The 18594-nt window shown below is 43.5% G+C and overlaps 6 pseudogenes; all 6 read left to right on the top strand.

The window, feature by feature from the left end:
• The first annotated feature begins 421 nt into the window (after window positions 1-421).
• Window positions 422-540, top strand: LOC149582403 (5S ribosomal RNA; annotated as a pseudogene).
• Window positions 541-899: 359 nt separating this feature from the next.
• LOC149582402 (5S ribosomal RNA) lies at window positions 900-1018 on the top strand (annotated as a pseudogene).
• A 15500-nt stretch (window positions 1019-16518) lies between these two features.
• Window positions 16519-16637, top strand: LOC149582401 (5S ribosomal RNA; annotated as a pseudogene).
• Window positions 16638-16770: 133 nt separating this feature from the next.
• LOC149582400 (5S ribosomal RNA) lies at window positions 16771-16873 on the top strand (annotated as a pseudogene).
• Window positions 16874-17456: 583 nt separating this feature from the next.
• On the top strand, window positions 17457-17575 carry LOC149582399 (5S ribosomal RNA; annotated as a pseudogene).
• Window positions 17576-17934: 359 nt separating this feature from the next.
• LOC149582398 (5S ribosomal RNA) lies at window positions 17935-18053 on the top strand (annotated as a pseudogene).
• The last annotated feature ends 541 nt before the right edge of the window (window positions 18054-18594 follow it).

Here is an 18594-nt window from a genome sequence, read left to right as displayed (position 1 = left end):
GATCGCCGACGTTAGCAGCGTCGAGCGCAGTCAGTACTTGGGAATACTGCGTGCCGTTGGCTTTTTCACTTTTGTTTCCTCTTTTAAATTCCACCCGATATGAAAAAAGCAAACATATTTTCTTTTTGTTAATGTTTTATAAAGATGAAGGTTAATTTGTCTCACTTAATTTAAATTCGAATTTTTAACTAGCACTCTCGGCAACGGCCATATCACGTTGAGAACACCGGTTCTCGTCCGATCGCCCTGGTAGCAGCGTCGAGCGCAGTCAGTACTTGGGAATACTGCGTGCCGTTGGTTTTTCACTTTTGTTTCCTCTTTTAAATTCCACCCGAATTGAAAAAAGCACGCATATCTTCTTTTTGTTATTGTTTTATAAAGATGTAAGTTTTTTTAATTCAAATTATTAACTAGCACTATCGGCAACGGCCATAACACGCTGAATACACCGGTTCTCGTACGATAACCGAAGTTAAGCAGCGTCGAGCGCAGTCAGTATTTGGGAGGGCGACCACTTAGGAACACTGCGTGCCGTTAGCTTTTTCACTTTTTTTTCCTCTTTTAAATTCCAATAGATATGAAAAAGCAAACATATCTTCTTTTTGTTATTGTTTTAGAAAGATGAAGGTTAATTTGTCTCACTTAATTTAAATTCGAATTTTTAACTAGCACTCTCGGCAACGGCCATATCACGCTGAGAACACCGGTTCTCGTCCGATCGCCGACGTTAGCAGCGTCGAGCGCAGTCAGTACTTGGGAATATTGCGTGCCGTTGGTTTTTCACTTTTGTTTCCTCTTTTAAATTCCACCCGATTTGAAAAAAGCACACATATCTTCATTTTTTTATTGTTTTATAAAGATGAAAGTTAATTAAATTCAAATTATTAACTAGCACTCTCGGCAACGGCCATATCACGCTGAATACACCGGTTCTCGTCCGATAACCGAAGTTAAGCAGCGTCGAGCGCAGTCACTACTTGGGAGGGAGACCACTTAGGAACACTGCGTGCCGTTGGCTTTTTCACTTTTTTTTCCTCTTTTAAATTCCAATAGATTTGAAAAAAGCAAACTTATTTTCTTTTTGTTATTGTTTTAAAAAGATGATGGTTAATTTGTCTCACTTAATTTAAATTCGAATTATTACCTAGCACTCTCGGCAACGGCCATATCACGCTGAATACACCGGTTCTCGTCCGATAACCGAAGTTAAGCAGCGTCGAGCGCATACAGTACTTGGGAATACTGCGTGCCGTCGGCTTTTTCACTTTTGATTCCTCTTTCAAATTCCACCAAATATGAAAAAAGCAAACATATCTTCTTTTTGTTATTGTTTTATAAAGATGAAAGTTAATTTAATTCAAATTATTAACTAGCACTCTCGAGAAACGGCCATAACACGCTGAATACACCGGTTCTCGTCCGATAACCGAAGTTAAGAAGCGTCGAGCGCAGTCAGTCCTTGGGAGGGAGACCACTTTGAGTATTTCTTCACTATTTTCAAATATAACCACTGAAACCATTATTTTTATACCTTTTGCTTTAATTCAAGCAAATGTAACGATATTCATTCAAAAAACTGTTAAAATTCAATTTTTCAATAAGAAATCGTTGTCACGGATTTTGTATCTTGAAGAAGAAAAACATGCGATTTTTTCGGTACACTTTTGAATGCATTTTTTTCTGGAGAAATGTTTGACCGAATTCAGCTTAATTCCCTATAAAACACCCATAAAAAGTGATTTCATCTCGATTGAACATAATTAAAAATTTACCTCGATTTTTAATAACATTTTCAAAATCGGCGTTTCACGGCCAAAGAAGCATATTTTGAGTAGTTCTTCTCTATTTTCAAATATATTCATTGAATCCATTATTTTTATACTTTTTGCTTTAATTCAAGCAATGTAACGATATTCATTCAAAAAACTGTTAAAATTCAATTTTCAATAAGAAATCGTATTCACGGATTTTGTGTCTTGAAGAAGAAAAACATGCGATTTTTTCGGTACTTTTTTGAATGCATTTTTTTCTGGAGAAATTTTTGACCGAATTCAGCTTAATTCAATATAAAACACTCATTAAAAGTGATTTCATCTCGATTGAACAATAAATAAAAATGTACCTCGATTTTTAATAACATTTTCAAAATCGACGTAACTCGGCCAAAGAAAAACATTTTGAGTATTTCTTCACTATTTTCAAAAATAACCACTGAAACCATTATTTTTATACTTTTTGCTTTAATTCAAGCAAATGTAACGATATTCATTCAAAAAACTGTTAAAATTCAATTTTTCAATAAGAAATCGTTGTCACGGATTTTGTATCTTGAAGAAGAAAAACATGCGATTTTTTCGGTACACTTTTGAATGCATTTTTTTCTGGAGAAATGTTTGACCGAATTCAAATTAATTCCCTATAAAACACTCATTGAAAGTGATTTCATCTCGATTGAACAATAATTAAAAATGTACCTCGATTTTTAATAACATTTTCAAAATCGACGTTTCACCGCCAACGAAGCATATTTTGAGTATTTCTTCACTATTTACAAATATATTCACTGAAACCATTATTTTTAGACTTTTTGCTTTAATTCAAGCAAATGTAACGATATTCAATCAAAAAACTGTTAAAATTAAATTTTTCAATAAGAAATCGTTGTCACGGATTTTGTATCTTGAAGAAGAAAAACATGCGATTTTTTCGGTACTTTTTTGAATGCATTTTTTTCTGGAGAAATTTTTGACCGAATTCTGTTTAATTCCCTATAAAACACTCATTGAAAGTGATTTCATCTCGATTGAACAATAATTAAAAATTTACCTCGATTTTTAATAACATTTTCAAAATCGTCGTTTCACGGCCAAAGAAGCATACTTTGAGTATTTCTTCACTATTTTCAAATATGTTCACTGAAACCATTATTTTTATACTTTTTGCTTTAATTCAAGCAAATGTAACGATATTCAATCAAAAAACTGTTAAAATTAAATTTTTCAATAAGAAATCGTTGTCACGGATTTTGTATCTTGAAGAAGAAAAACATGCGATTTTTTCGGTACTTTTTTGAATGCATTTTTTTCTGGAGAAATTTTTGACCGAATTCAGCTTAATTCCCTATAAAACACTCATTAAAAGTGATTTCATCTCGATTGAACAATAAATAAAAATGTACCTCGATTTTTAATAACATTTTCAAAATCGCCGTTTCACGGCCAAAGAAGCATATTTTGAGTATTTCTTCACTATTTTCAAATATAACCAAGAAACCATTATTTTTATACTTTTTGCTTTAATTCAAGCAAATGTAACGATATTCATTCAAAAAACTGTTAAAATTCAATTTTTCAATAAGAAATCGTTGTCACGGATTTTGTATCTTGAAGAAGAAAAACATGCGATTTTTTTGGTACACTTTTGAATGCATTTTTTTCTGGAGAAATGTTTGACCGAATTCAGCTTAAATCCCTATAAAACACTCATTGAAAGTGATTTCATCTCGATTGAACAATAATTAAAAATGTTCCTCGATTTTTAATAACATTTTCAAAATCGTTGAGCCCTCCCGGGAGCGGTGTTGTGACGTCTCAGATGTAACGTGAAATATCAGAGTTTTTCCACAATACCTGACGAACATTTAATTTTTGGGCTTCCGTGGCGCAATGGTTAGCGCGTTCAGCTGTTAATCGAAAGATTGGTGGTTCGAGCACACCCGGGAGAGGTGTTGTGTGGTCTCAGATGTAGCGTAAAAAGTCAAAACTTTTCCACAATACGTGACAACCATTTAATTTCTGAGCTTCCGTGGCTCAATGGTTAGCGCGTTCGGCTGTTAACAAATAGGTTGGTGGTTCGAGCCCATCCGGGAGCGGTGTTGTGACGTCTCAGATGTGACGTAAAAAGTCAAGGTTTTTCCAAAATACCTGATGACCATTTAATTTTTTGGCTTCCGTGGCGCAATGGTTAGCGCGTTCAGCTGTTAATCGAAAGGTTGGTGGTTCGAGCCCACCCGGGAGAGGTGTTGTACGGTCTCAGATGTAGCGGAAAAAGTCAAAACATTTCCACAATACGTGACAACCATTTAATTTCAGAGCTTCCGTGGCTCAATGGTTAGCGCGTTCGGCTGTTAACAAATAGGTTGGTGGTTCGAGCCCATCCGGGAGCGGTGTTGTGTGATCTCAAATGTAACGTAGAAAGCCAAAGTTTTTCCACAATACCTGACGACCATTTAATTTTTGGGCGTCCGTGGCGCAATTGGTTAGCGCGTTCAGCTGTTAATCGAAAGGTTGGTGGTTCGAGCCCATCCGGGAGAGGTGTTGTGTGGTCTCAGATGTAGCGTAAAAAGTCAAAACTTTTCCACAATACTTGACAACCATTTAATTTCAGAGCTTCCGTGGCTCAATGGTTAGCGCGTTCGGCTGTTAACAAATAGGTTGGTGGTTCGAGCCCATCCGGGAGCGGTGTTGTGACGTCTCAAGACGACGTCAAAAGTCAAGGTTTTTCCACAATACCTGACGACCATTTAATTTTTGGGCTTCCGTGGCGCAATGGTTAGCAAGTTCAGCTGCTATTCAAAAGACTGGTGGTTTGAGCCCACCCGGGAGCGGTGTTGTGACGTCTCAGATGTAACGTAAAATGTTAGAGTTTTTCCAAAATACCTGACGAACATTTAATTTTTGGGCGTCCGTGGCTCAATGGTTAGCGCGTTCGGCTGTTAACCGAAAGATTGGTGGTTCGAGCCCATCCGGGAGAGGTGTTGTGACGTCTCAAGATGACGTCAAAAGTCAAGGTTTTTCCACAATAAATGACGACCAATTAATTTTTGGGCTTCCGTGGCGCAATGGTTAGCACGTTCGGCTGTTAACCGACTGAAAGGTTGGTGGTTCGAGCCCATCTGGGAGCGGTGTTGTGAGGTCTCAGATGTAACGTAAAAAGTCAAGGTTTTTCCACAATACCTGACGACCATTTAATTTTTGGGCTTCCGTGGCGCAATGGTTAGCAAGTTCAGCTGCTATTCAAAAGACTGGTGGTTTGAGCCCACCCGGGAGCGGTGTTGTGACGTCTCAGATGTAACGTAAAATGTTAGAGTTTTTCCAAAATACCTGACGAACATTTAATTTTTGGGCGTCCGTGGCTCAATGGTTAGCGCGTTCGGCTGTTAACCAATAGGTTGGTGGTTCGAGCCCATCCGGGAGCGGTGTTGTGACGTCTCAGATGTGAAGTAAAATCAAGGTTTTTCCACAATACCTGACGAATATTTTATTTTTGGGCTTCCGTGGCGCAATGGTTAGCGCGCTCAGCTGTTATTCAAAAGGTTGGTGGTTCGAGCCCACCCGGGAGCGGTGTTGTGTGATCTCAAATGTAACGTAGAAAGCCAAAGTTTTTCCACAATACCTGACGACCATTTAATTTTTGGGCTTCCGTGGCGCAATGGTTAGCACGTTCGGCTGTTAACGAATAGGTTGGTGGTTCGAGCCCATCCGGGAGCGGTGTTGTGGGATCTCAAATGTAACGTAGAAAGCCAAAGTTTTTGCACAATAAATGACGACCATTTAATTTTTGGGCTTCCGTGGCGCAATGGTTAGCGCGTTCGGCTGTTAACCGACTGAAAGGTTGGTGGTTCGAGCCCATCTGGGAGCGGTGTTGTGAGGTCTCAGATGTAACGTAAAAAGTCAAGGTTTTTCCACAATACCTGACGACCATTTAATTTATGGGCTTCCGTGGCGCAATGGTTAGCACGTTCAGCTGCTATTCAGAAGACTGGTTGTTTGAGCCCTCCCTGGAGCGGTGTTGTGACGTCTCAGACGTAGCGTGAAAAGTCAAAACTTTTCCACAATACCTGACAACCTTTTAATTTCTTGGCTTCCGTGGCGCAATGGTTAGCGCGTTCGGCTGTTAACCAATAGGTTGGTGGTTCGAGCCCACCCGGGAGCGGTGTTGTGTGATCTCAAATGTAACGTAGAAAGCCAAAGTTTTTCCACAATACCTGACGACCATTTATCTTTTGGGCTTCCGTGGCGCAATGGTTAGCACGTTCGGCTGTTAACGAATAGGTTGGTGGTTCGAGCCCATCCAGGAGCGGTGTTGTGGGATCTCAAATGTAACGTAGAAAGCCAAAGTTTTTGCACAGTAAATGACGACCATTTAATTTTTGGGCTTCCGTGGCGCAATAGTTAGCGCGTTCGGCTGTTAACCAATAGGTTGGTGGTTCGACCCCATCCGGGAGCGGTGTTGTGAGGTCTCAGATGTGACGTAAAAAGTCAAGGTTTTTACACAATACCTGACGAGCATTTAACTTTTGGGCTTCCGTGGCGCAATAGTTAGCGCGTTCGGCTGTTAACCAATAGGTTGGTGGTTCGACCCCATCCGGGAGCGGTGTTGTGAGGTCTCAGATGTGACGTAAAAAGTCAAGGTTTTTACACAATACCTGACGAGCATTTAACTTTTGTGCTTCCGTGGCGCAATGGTTAGCGCGTTCGGCTGTTAACCAATAGGTTGGTGGTTCGAGCCCATTCGGGAGCGGTGTTGTGAGGTCTCAGATGTAACGTAAGAAGTCAAGGTTTTTACACAATACCTGACGAGTATTTAACTTTTGGGCTTCCGTGGCGCAATGGTTAGCGCGTTCGGCTGTTAACCAATAGGTTGGTGGTTCGAGCCCATCCGGGAGCGGTGTTGTGAGGTCTCAGATGTGACGTAAAAAGTCAAGTTTTTTGCACAATACCTGACGAGTATTTAGGTTTTGGGCTTCCGTGGCGCAATGGTTAGCGCGTTCGGCTGTTAAGCAATAGGTTGGTGGTTCGAGCCCATCCGGGAGCGGTGTTGTGAGGTCTCAGATGTGACGTAAAAGGTCAAGGTTTTTACACAATACCTGACGAGCATTTAATTTTTGGGATTCCGTGGCGCAATGGTTAGCGCGTTCAGCTGTTAATCGAAAGGTTGGTGGTTCGAGCCCACCCGGGAAAGGTGTTGTGGGGTCTCAAATGTAACGTAGAAAGCCAAAGTTTTTCCACAATACCTGACGACCATTTATTTTTTGGGCTTCCGTGGCGCAATGGTTAGCACGTTCGGCTGTTAACGAATAGGTTGGTGGTTCGAGCCCATCCAGGAGCGGTGTTGTGGGATCTCAAATGTAACGTAGAAAGCCAAAGTTTTTGCACAGTAAATGACGACCATTTAATTTTTGGGCTTCCGTGGCGCAATAGTTAGCGCGTTCGGCTGTTAACCAATAGGTTGGTGGTTCGACCCCATCCGGGAGCGGTGTTGTGAGGTCTCAGATGTGACGTAAAAAGTCAAGGTTTTTACACAATACCTGACGAGCATTTAACTTTTGGGCTTCCGTGGCGCAATGGTTAGCGCGTTCGGCTGTTAACCAATAGGTTGGTGGTTCGAGCCCATCCGGGAGCGGTGTTGTGAGGTCTCAGATGTAACGTAAGAAGTCAAGGTTTTTACACAATACCTGACGAGCATTTAACTTTTGTGCTTCCGTGGCGCAATGGTTAGCGCGTTCGGCTGTTAACCAATAGGTTGGTGGTTCGAGCCCATCCGGGAGCGGTGTTGTGAGGTCTCAGATGTAACGTAAGAAGTCAAGGTTTTTACACAATACCTGACGAGTATTTAACTTTTGGGCTTCCGTGGCGCAATGGTTAGCGCGTTCGGCTGTTAACCAATAGGTTGGTGGTTCGAGCCCATCCGGGAGCGGTGTTGTGAGGTCTCAGATGTGACGTAAAAAGTCAAGTTTTTTGCACAATACCTGACGAGTATTTAGGTTTTGGGCTTCCGTGGCGCAATGGTTAGCGCGTTCGGCTGTTAAGCAATAGGTTGGTGGTTCGAGCCCATCCGGGAGCGGTGTTGTGAGGTCTCAGATGTGACGTAAAAGGTCAAGGTTTTTACACAATACCTGACGAGCATTTAATTTTTGGGATTCCGTGGCGCAATGGTTAGCGCGTTCAGCTGTTAATCGAAAGGTTGGTGGTTCGAGCCCACCCGGGAAAGGTGTTGTGGGGTCTCAAATGTAACGTAGAAAGCCAAAGTTTTTCCACAATACCTGACGACCATTTATTTTTTGGGCTTCCGTGGCGCAATGGTTAGCACGTTCGGCTGTTAACGAATAGGTTGGTGGTTCGAGCCCATCCAGGAGCGGTGTTGTGGGATCTCAAATGTAACGTAGAAAGCCAAAGTTTTTGCACAGTAAATGACGACCATTTAATTTTTGGGCTTCCGTGGCGCAATAGTTAGCGCGTTCGGCTGTTAACCAATAGGTTGGTGGTTCGACCCCATCCGGGAGCGGTGTTGTGAGGTCTCAGATGTGACGTAAAAAGTCAAGGTTTTTACACAATACCTGACGAGCATTTAACTTTTGGGCTTCCGTGGCGCAATGGTTAGCGCGTTCGGCTGTTAACCAATAGGTTGGTGGTTCGAGCCCATCCGGGAGCGGTGTTGTTAGGTCTCAGATGTAACGTAAGAAGTCAAGGTTTTTACACAATACCTGACGAGTATTTAACTTTTGGGCTTCCGTGGCGCAATGGTTAGCGCGTTCGGCTGTTAACCAATAGGTTGGTGGTTCGAGCCCATCCAGGAGCGGTGTTGTGGGATCTCAAATGTAACGTAGAAAGCCAAAGTTTTTGCACAATAAATGACGACCATTTAATTTTTGGGCTTCCGTGGCGCAATAGTTAGCGCGTTCGGCTGTTAACCAATAGGTTGGTGGTTCGACCCCATCCGGGAGCGGTGTTGTGAGGTCTCAGATGTGACGTAAAAAGTCAAGGTTTTTACACAATACCTGACGAGCATTTAACTTTTGTGCTTCCGTGGCGCAATGGTTAGCGCGTTCGGCTGTTAACCAATAGGTTGGTGGTTCGAGCCCATCCGGGAGCGGTGTTGTGAGGTCTCAGATGTAACGTAAGAAGTCAAGGTTTTTACACAATACCTGACGAGTATTTAACTTTTGGGCTTCCGTGGCGCAATGGTTAGCGCGTTCGGCTGTTAACCAATAGGTTGGTGGTTCGAGCCCATCCGGGAGCGGTGTTGTGAGGTCTCAGATGTGACGTAAAAAGTCAAGTTTTTTGCACAATACCTGACGAGTATTTAGGTTTTGGGCTTCCGTGGCGCAATGGTTAGCGCGTTCGGCTGTTAAGCAATAGGTTGGTGGTTCGAGCCCATCCGGGAGCGGTGTTGTGAGGTCTCAGATGTGACGTAAAAGGTCAAGGTTTTTACACAATACCTGACGAGCATTTAATTTTTGGGATTCCGTGGCGCAATGGTTAGCGCGTTCAGCTGTTAATCGAAAGGTTGGTGGTTCGAGCCCACCCGGGAAAGGTGTTGTGGGGTCTCAAATGTAACGTAGAAAGCCAAAGTTTTTCCACAACACCTGACAACCATTTAATTTCTGAGCTTCCGTGGCTCAATGGTTAGCGCGTTCGGCTGTTAACCAATAGGTTGGTGGTTCGACCCTATCCGGGAGCGGTGTTGTGAGGTCTCAGATGTGACGTAAAAAGTCAAGGTTTTTACACAATACCTGACGAGCATTTAACTTTAGTGCTTCCGTGGCGCAATGGTTAGCGCGTTCGGCTGTTAACCAATAGGTTGGTGGTTCGAGCCCATCCGGGAGCGGTGTTGTGAGGTCTCAGATGTAACGTAAGAAGTCAAGGTTTTTACACAATACCTGACGAGTATTTAACTTCTGGGCTTCCGTGGCGCAATGGTTAGCGCGTTCGGCTGTTAAGCAATAGGTTGGTGGTTCGAGCCCATCCGGGAGCGGTGTTGTGAGGTCTCAGATGTGACGTAAAAAGTCAAGGTTTTTACACAATACCTGACGAGCATTTAAATTTAGGGCTTCCTTGACGCAATGGTTAGCGCGTTCGGCTGTTAACCAATAGGTTGGTGGTTCGAGCCCACCCGGGAGCGGTGTTGTGTGATCTCAAATGTAACGTAGAAAGCCAAAGTTTTTCCACAATACCTGACGACCATTTAATTTTTGGGCTTTCGTGGCGCAATGGTTAGCACGTTCGGCTGTTAACCAATAGGTTGGTGGTTCGAGCCCATCCGGGAGCGGTGTTGTGAGGTCTCAGATGTGACGTAAAAAGTCAAGGTTTTTACATAATACCTGACGAGCATTTAACTTTTGGGCTTCCGTGGCGCAATGGTTAGCGCGTTCGGCTGTTAACCAATAGGTTGGTGGTTCGAGCCCATCCGGGAGCGGTGTTGTGAGGTCTCAGATGTGACGTAAAAGGTCAAGGTTTTTACACAATACCTGACGAGCATTTAATTTTTGGGATTCCGTGGCGCAATGGTTAGCGCGTTCAGCTGTTAATCGAAAGGTTGGTGGTTCGAGCCCACCCGGGAAAGGTGTTGTGGGGTCTCAAATGTAACGTAGAAAGCCAAAGTTTTTCCACAACACCTGACAACCATTTAATTTCTGAGCTTCCGTGGCTCAATGGTTAGCGCGTTCGGCTGTTAACCAATAGGTTGGTGGTTCGACCCCATCCGGGAGCGGTGTTGTGAGGTCTCAGATGTGACGTAAAAAGTCAAGGTTTTTACACAATACCTGACGAGCATTTAACTTTAGTGCTTCCGTGGCGCAATGGTTAGCGCGTTCGGCTGTTAACCAATAGGTTGGTGGTTCGAGCCCATCCGGGAGCGGTGTTGTGAGGTCTCAGATGTAACGTAAGAAGTCAAGGTTTTTACACAATACCTGACGAGTATTTAACTTCTGGGCTTCCGTGGCGCAATGGTTAGCGCGTTCGGCTGTTAACCAATAGGTTGGTGGTTCGAGCCCATCCGGGAGCGGTGTTGTGAGGTCTCAGATGTGACGTAAAAAGTCAAGTTTTTTGCACAATACCTGACGAGTATTTAGGTTTTGGGCTTCCGTGGCGCAATGGTTAGCGCGTTCGGCTGTTAAGCAATAGGTTGGTTTTTCGAGCCCATCCGGGAGCGGTGTTGTGAGGTCTCAGATGTGACGTAAAAGGTCAAGGTTTTTACACAATACCTGACGAGCATTTAATTTTTGGGATTCCGTGGCGCAATGGTTAGCGCGTTCAGCTGTTAATCGAAAGGTTGGTGGTTCGAGCCCACCCGGGAAAGGTGTTGTGGGGTCTCAAATGTAACGTAGAAAGCCAAAGTTTTTCCACAACACCTGACAACCATTTAATTTCTCAGCTTCCTTGGCTCAATGGTTAGCGCGTTCGGCTGTTAACCAATAGGTTGGTGGTTCGAGCCCATCCGGGAGCGGTGTTGTGAGGTCTCAGATGTGACGTAAAAAGTCAAGGTTTTTACACAATACCTGACGAGCATTTAACTTTTTGGCTTCCGTGGCGCAATGGTTAGCGCGTTCGGCTGTTAACCAATAGGTTGGTGGTTCGAGCCCATCCGGGAGCGGTGTTGTGAGGTCTCAGATGTGACGTAAGAAGTCAAGGTTTTTACACAATACCTGACGAGTATTTAACTTTTGGGCTTCCGTGGCGCAATGGTTAGCGCGTTCGGCTGTTAACCAATAGGTTGGTGGTTCGAGCCCATCCGGGAGCGGTGTTGTGAGGTCTCAGATGTGACGTAAAAAGTCAAGTTTTTTGCACAATACCTGACGAGTATTTAGCTTTTGGGCTTCCGTGGCGCAATGGTTAGCGCGTTCGGCTGTTAAGCAATAGGTTGGTGGTTCGAGCCCATCCGGGAGCGGTGTTGTGAGGTCTCAGATGTGACGTAAAAAGTCAAGGTTTTTACACAATACCTGACGAGCATTTAAATTTAGGGCTTCCTTGGCGCAATGGTTAGCGCGTTCGGCTGTTAACCAATAGGTTGGTGGTTCGAGCCCACCCGGGAGCGGTGTTGTGTGATCTCAAATGTAACGTAGAAAGCCAAAGTTTTTCCACAATACCTGACGACCATTTAATTTTTGGGCTTTCGTGGCGCAATGGTTAGCACGTTCGGCTGTTAACCAATAGGTTGGTGGTTCGAGCCCATCCGGGAGCGGTGTTGTGAGGTCTCAGATGTGACGTAAAAAGTCAAGGTTTTTACATAATACCTGACGAGCATTTAACTTTTGGGCTTCCGTGGCGCAATGGTTAGCGCGTTCGGCTGTTAACCAATAGGTTGGTGGTTCGAGCCCATCCGGGAGCGGTGTTGTGAGGTCTCAGATGTGACGTAAAAAGTCAAGGTTTTTACACAATACCTGACGAGCATTTAATTTTTGGGATTCCGTGGCGCAATGGTTAGCGCGTTCAGCTGTTAATCGAAAGGTTGGTGGTTCGAGCCCATCCGGGAGAGGTGTTGTGGGGTCTCAAATGTAACGTAGAAAGCCAAAGTTTTTCCACAACACCTGACAACCATTTAATTTCTGAGCTTCCGTGGCTCAATGGTTAGCGCGTTCGGCTGTTAACCAATAGGTTGGTGGTTCGAGCCCATCCGGGAGCGGTGTTGTGAGGTCTCAGATGTGACGTAAAAAGTCAAGGTTTTGACACAATACCTGACGAGCATTTAACTTTTGGGCTTCCGTGGCGCAATGGGTAGCGCGTTCGGCTGTTAACCAATAGGTTGGTGGTTCGAGCCCATCCGGGACCGGTGTTGTGAGGTCTCAGATGTGACGTAAGTAGTCAAGGTTTTTACATAATACCTGACGAGTTATAACTTTTGGGCTTCCGTGGCGCAATGGTTAGCGCGTTCGGCTGTTAACCAATAGGTTGGTGGTTCGAGCCCATCCGGGAGCGGTGTTGTGAGGTCTCAGATGTGACGTAAAAAGTCAAGTTTTTTGCACAATACCTGACGAGCATTTAGGTTTTGGGCTTCCGTGGCGCAATGGTTAGCGCGTTCGGCTGTTAAGCAATAGGTTGGTGGTTCGAGCCCATCCGGGAAAGGTGTTGTGGGGTCTCAAATGTAACGTACAAAGCCAAAGTTTTTCCACAATACCTGACGACCATTTAATTTTTGGGCTTCCGTGGCGCAATGGTTAGCACGTTCGGCTTTTAACCAATAGATTGGTGGTTCGAGCCCATCCGGGAGCGGTGTTGTGAGGTCTCAGATGTGACGTAAAAAGTCAAGGTTTTCCACAATACCTGACAACCATTTAATTTCTGAGCTTCCGTGGCTCAATGGTTAGCGCGTTCGGCTGTTAACCAATAGGTTGGTGGTTCGACCCCATCCGGGAGCGGTGTTGTGTGATCTCAAATGTAACGTAGAAAGCCAAAGTTTTTCCACAATACCTGACGACCATTTAATTTTTGGGCTTCCGTGGCGCAATGGTTAGCACGTTCGGCTTTTAACCAATAGATTGGTGGTTCGAGCCCATCCGGGAGCGGTGTTGTGAGGTCTCAGATGTGACGTAAAAAGTCAAGGTTTTCCACAATACCTGACAACCATTTAATTTCTGAGCTTCCGTGGCTCAATGGTTAGCGCGTTCGGCTGTTAACCAATAGGTTGGTGGTTCGACCCCATCCGGGAGCGGTGTTGTGAGGTCTCAGATGTGACGTAAAAAGTCAAGGTTTTTACATAATACCTGACGAGCATTTAACCTTTGGGCTTCCGTGGCGCAATGGTTAGCGCGTTCGGCTGTTAACCAATAGGTTGGTGGTTCGAGCCCATCCGGGAGCGGTGTTGTGAGGTCTCAGATGTGACGTAAAAAGTCAAGGTTTTTACACAATACCTAACGAGCATTTAACTTTTGGGCTTCCGTGGCGCAATGGTTAGTGCGTTCGGCTGTTAACCAATAGGTTGGTGGTTCGAGCCCACCCGGGAGAGGTGTTGTGGGGTCTCAAATGTAACGTAGAAAGCCAAAGTTTTTACACAACACCTGACAACCATTAAATTTCTGAACTTCCGTGGCTCAATGGTTAGCGCGTTCGGCTGTTAACCAATAGGTTGGTGGTTCGAGCTCATCCGGGAGCGGTGTTGTGAGGTCTCAGATGTAACGTAGAAAGCCAATGTTTTTACACAATACCTGACGAGCATTTAAATTTTGGGTTTCCTTGGCGCAATGGTTAGCGCGTTCGGCTGTTAACCAATAGGCTGGTGGTTCGAGCCCACCCGGGAGCGGTGTTGTGTGATCTCAAATGTAACGTAGAAAGCCAATGTTTTTCCACAATACCTGACGACCATTTAATTTTTGGGCTTCCGTGGCGCAATGGTTAGCACGTTCGGCTGTTAACCAATAGGTTGGTGGTTCGAGCTCATCCGGGAGCGGTGTTGTGAGGTCTCAGATGTGACGTAAAAAGTCAAGGTTTTCCACAATACCTGACAACCATATAATTTCTGAGCTTCCGTGGCTCAATGGTTAGCGCGTTCGGCTGTTAACCAAAAGGTTGGTGGTTCGAGCCCACCCGGGAGCGGTGTTGTGGGATCTGAAATGTAACGTAGAAAGCCAAAGTTTTTGCACAATAAATGACGACCATTTAATTTTTGGGCTTCCGTGGCGCAATGGTTAGCGCGTTCGGCTGTTAACCCATAGGGTGGTGGTTCGACCCCATCCGGGAGCGGTGTTGTGAGGTCTCAGATGTGACGTAAAAAATCAAGGTTTTTACATAATACCTGACGAGCGTTTAACTTTTGGGCTTCCGTGGCGCAATGGTTAGCGCGTTCGGCTGTTAACCAATAGGTTGGTGGTTCGAGCCCATCCGGGAGCGGTGTTGTGAGGTCTCAGATGTGACGTAAAAAGTCAAGGTTTTTACACAATACCTGACGAGCATTTAACTTTTGGGCTTCCGTGGCGCAATGGTTAGCGCGTTCGGCTGTTAACCAATAGGTTGGTGGTTCGAGCCCATCCGGGAGCGGTGTTGTGGGATCTCAAATGTAACGTAGAAAGCCAAAGTTTTTGCACAATAAATGACGACCATTTAATTTTTGGGCTTCCGTGGCGCAATGGTTAGCGCGTTCGGCTGTTAACCAGTAGGTTGGTGGTTCGACCCCATCCGGGAGCGGTGTTGTGAGGTCTCAGATGTGACGTAAAAAGTCAAGGTTTTTACACAATACCTGACGAGCATTTAACTTTTGGGCTTCCGTGGCGCAATGGTTAGCGCGTTCGGCTGTTAACCAATAGGTTGGTGGTTCGAGCCCATCCGGGAGCGGTGTTGTGAGGTCTCAGATGTGACGTAACAAGTTGGGAAAACCAAAATATTACCTCTCCGAGTCAAGAGAAGGACTACCTTAAAACTTATTTACCCAGTTATGGAAATGTTTCTTTTTTTTATGAACAAATACTGAAGTTAAAATTTATGAAATATTAAAGCAGTATACAAAGCATAGAAAATATACTGTAAATCAGACGACATTTTACATCCAATAAGGATATACTTGTACACATTAAAATCATCCGATGGGGGAAAAACGGGAAATGAAGAGATAAAACTTTGGAGGGATATTACCTTTACGTGTTTGTAAAGGCCCAATTTGCTACTCCTCAACTGTATACCCTCTTTGTTCAAAGCCATATTCACAACAGGGTTGCCATGTAAACACTATCCTCTCCTTTCACCTCAACAATTTTCTTAGTTTGTCAACATGACGATTAAAGTTACATAACACCAAAGCTAATTTGTGGCTACACACACTGAAAGTAAACGTGCACCATTAAAATCATGATAACACGAAGCTATAATCCGATTACGATCAGACCTTTCACTGATCTGGGCTGCGTTCAGCAGAGCTCACCAAAAAAGACAGCGGATTTTGGAAAACGTTTACCGGTGAGATCTGTCGTCATAGCTTTTCTCCGGTCATCGGTGTTTTAAAAATGAAGCTAGCGCAATAAAGCGTGCACGGTACAAAGGCTTAACAAAAATTGTATGATAACATATTTATGGAGATAGATAAGAACAACTTTTATAATTAAACATAGAAACTAACATATCTCTTAAAATTCTCGCGTGATCAACTGGTTTCACGTCAAATAAATAGCTATAGTCCCATCAGAACATAGAGACTAGAAACCCCAAGGAGTGGCAGGTCCCCCGCTCTACAAGCGCAAATAATATGTTGCTCATAAATTGGTACATGAGAGCTTCCGGCCCGTTTAATTTTGCTTAGCGGAAGTCGCCGTGTACCCATTGCGTGTACCATGAAAAAGGGCAACAAGTTGAGGCATTCCTGCCACTCCTTGGGGTTTCTAGTCTCTATGATCAGAATCAGCAAGAGCTATTTGTATTAATTCCTCCATGTTTTTTTCGCCAAGCTGAGAACTACGCGTTTTACGTCACGTTATCCAAAAACCTGACTATTTTCATTGGTGACCGCGCTGGCTCAACGCTGAGCACCGTGCCGTCAAAATTCATAACCAAAATCCCGTTCTGTAGGACACTGCTAACAGCGCTGAGCTCTGCTCAACGCGGCCCAGACTTCCACCATGATTATAAAATCTTAGCCTGATTATTTAATAACCACTTAGGAACACTGCGTGCCGTTGGCTTTTTCACTTTTTTTTCCTCTTTTAAATTTTAATAGATATGAAAAAAGCAAACATGTTTTCATTTTGTTATTGTTTTAAAATGATGAAGGTTAATTTGTCTCACTTAATTTAAATTCGAATTATTAACTAGCACTCTCGGCAACGACCATATCACGCTGAATACAGCAATTCTCGTCCGATCACCGAAGTTAAGCAGCGTCGAGCGCAGTCAGTACTTGGGAGGGAGACCACTTAGGAACACTGCGTGCCGTTGGCTTTTTCACTTTTTTTCCTCTTTTAAATTTTAATAGATATGAAAAAAGCAAACATGTTTCTTTGTTATTGTTTTAAAATGATGAAGGTTAATTTGTCTCACTTAATTTAAATTCGAATTATTAACTAGCACTCTCGGCAACGGCCATATCACGCTGAAAACACCGGTTCTCGTCCGATCACCGAAGTTAAGCAGCGTCGAGCGCATACAGTACTTGGGAATACTGCGTGCCGTTGGCTTTTTCACTTTTATTTCCTCTTTCAAATTCCACCAGATATGAAAAAAGCAAACATATCTTCTTTTTGTTATTGTTTTATAAGGATGAAAGTAAATTTAATTCAAATTATTAACTAGCACTCTCGGCAACGGCCATATCACGCTGAGAACACCGGTTCTCGTCCGATCGCCGACGTTAGCAGCGTCGAGCGCAGTCAGTACTTGGGAATACTGCGTGCCGTTGGCTTTTTCACTTTTGTTTCCTCTTTTAAATTCCACCCGATATGAAAAAAGCAAACATATTTTCTTTTTGTTAATGTTTTATAAAGATGAAGGTTAATTTGTCTCACTTAATTTAAATTCGAATTTTTAACTAGCACTCTCGGCAACGGCCATATCACGTTGAGAACACCGGTTCTCGTCCGATCGCCCTGGTAGCAGCGTCGAGCGCAGTCAGTACTTGGGAATACTGCGTGCCGTTGGTTTTTCACTTTTGTTTCCTCTTTTAAATTCCACCCGAATTGAAAAAAGCACGCATATCTTCTTTTTGTTATTGTTTTATAAAGATGTAAGTTTTTTTAATTCAAATTATTAACTAGCACTATCGGCAACGGCCATAACACGCTGAATACACCGGTTCTCGTACGATAACCGAAGTTAAGCAGCGTCGAGCGCAGTCAGTATTTGGGAGGGCGACCACTTAGGAACACTGCGTGCCGTTAGCTTTTTCACTTTTTTTTCCTCTTTTAAATTCCAATAGATATGAAAAAGCAAACATATCTTCTTTTTGTTATTGTTTTAGAAAGATGAAGGTTAATTTGTCTCACTTAATTTAAATTCGAATTTTTAACTAGCACTCTCGGCAACGGCCATATCACGCTGAGAACACCGGTTCTCGTCCGATCGCCGACGTTAGCAGCGTCGAGCGCAGTCAGTACTTGGGAATATTGCGTGCCGTTGGTTTTTCACTTTTGTTTCCTCTTTTAAATTCCACCCGATTTGAAAAAAGCACACATATCTTCATTTTTTTATTGTTTTATAAAGATGAAAGTTAATTAAATTCAAATTATTAACTAGCACTCTCGGCAACGGCCATATCACGCTGAATACACCGGTTCTCGTCCGATAACCGAAGTTAAGCAGCGTCGAGCGCAGTCACTACTTGGGAGGGAGACCACTTAGGAACACTGCGTGCCGTTGGCTTTTTCACTTTTTTTTCCTCTTTTAAATTCCAATAGATTTGAAAAAAGCAAACTTATTTTCTTTTTGTTATTGTTTTAAAAAGATGATGGTTAATTTGTCTCACTTAATTTAAATTCGAATTATTACCTAGCACTCTCGGCAACGGCCATATCACGCTGAATACACCGGTTCTCGTCCGATAACCGAAGTTAAGCAGCGTCGAGCGCATACAGTACTTGGGAATACTGCGTGCCGTCGGCTTTTTCACTTTTGATTCCTCTTTCAAATTCCACCAAATATGAAAAAAGCAAACATATCTTCTTTTTGTTATTGTTTTATAAAGATGAAAGTTAATTTAATTCAAATTATTAACTAGCACTCTCGAGAAACGGCCATAACACGCTGAATACACCGGTTCTCGTCCGATAACCGAAGTTAAGAAGCGTCGAGCGCAGTCAGTCCTTGGGAGGGAGACCACTTTGAGTATTTCTTCACTATTTTCAAATATAACCACTGAAACCATTATTTTTATACCTTTTGCTTTAATTCAAGCAAATGTAAC

The sequence above is a fragment of the Phalangium opilio genome, unplaced genomic scaffold (assembly GCF_054372755.1).
Source record: "Phalangium opilio isolate 3A_F unplaced genomic scaffold, DU_Popi_V2 ptg001675l_1, whole genome shotgun sequence".
Taxonomy (NCBI): domain Eukaryota; kingdom Metazoa; phylum Arthropoda; class Arachnida; order Opiliones; family Phalangiidae; genus Phalangium; species Phalangium opilio.
Note: the sequence above shows the minus strand (reverse complement) of the source record. Positions and strands in the feature narration are given on the sequence as shown.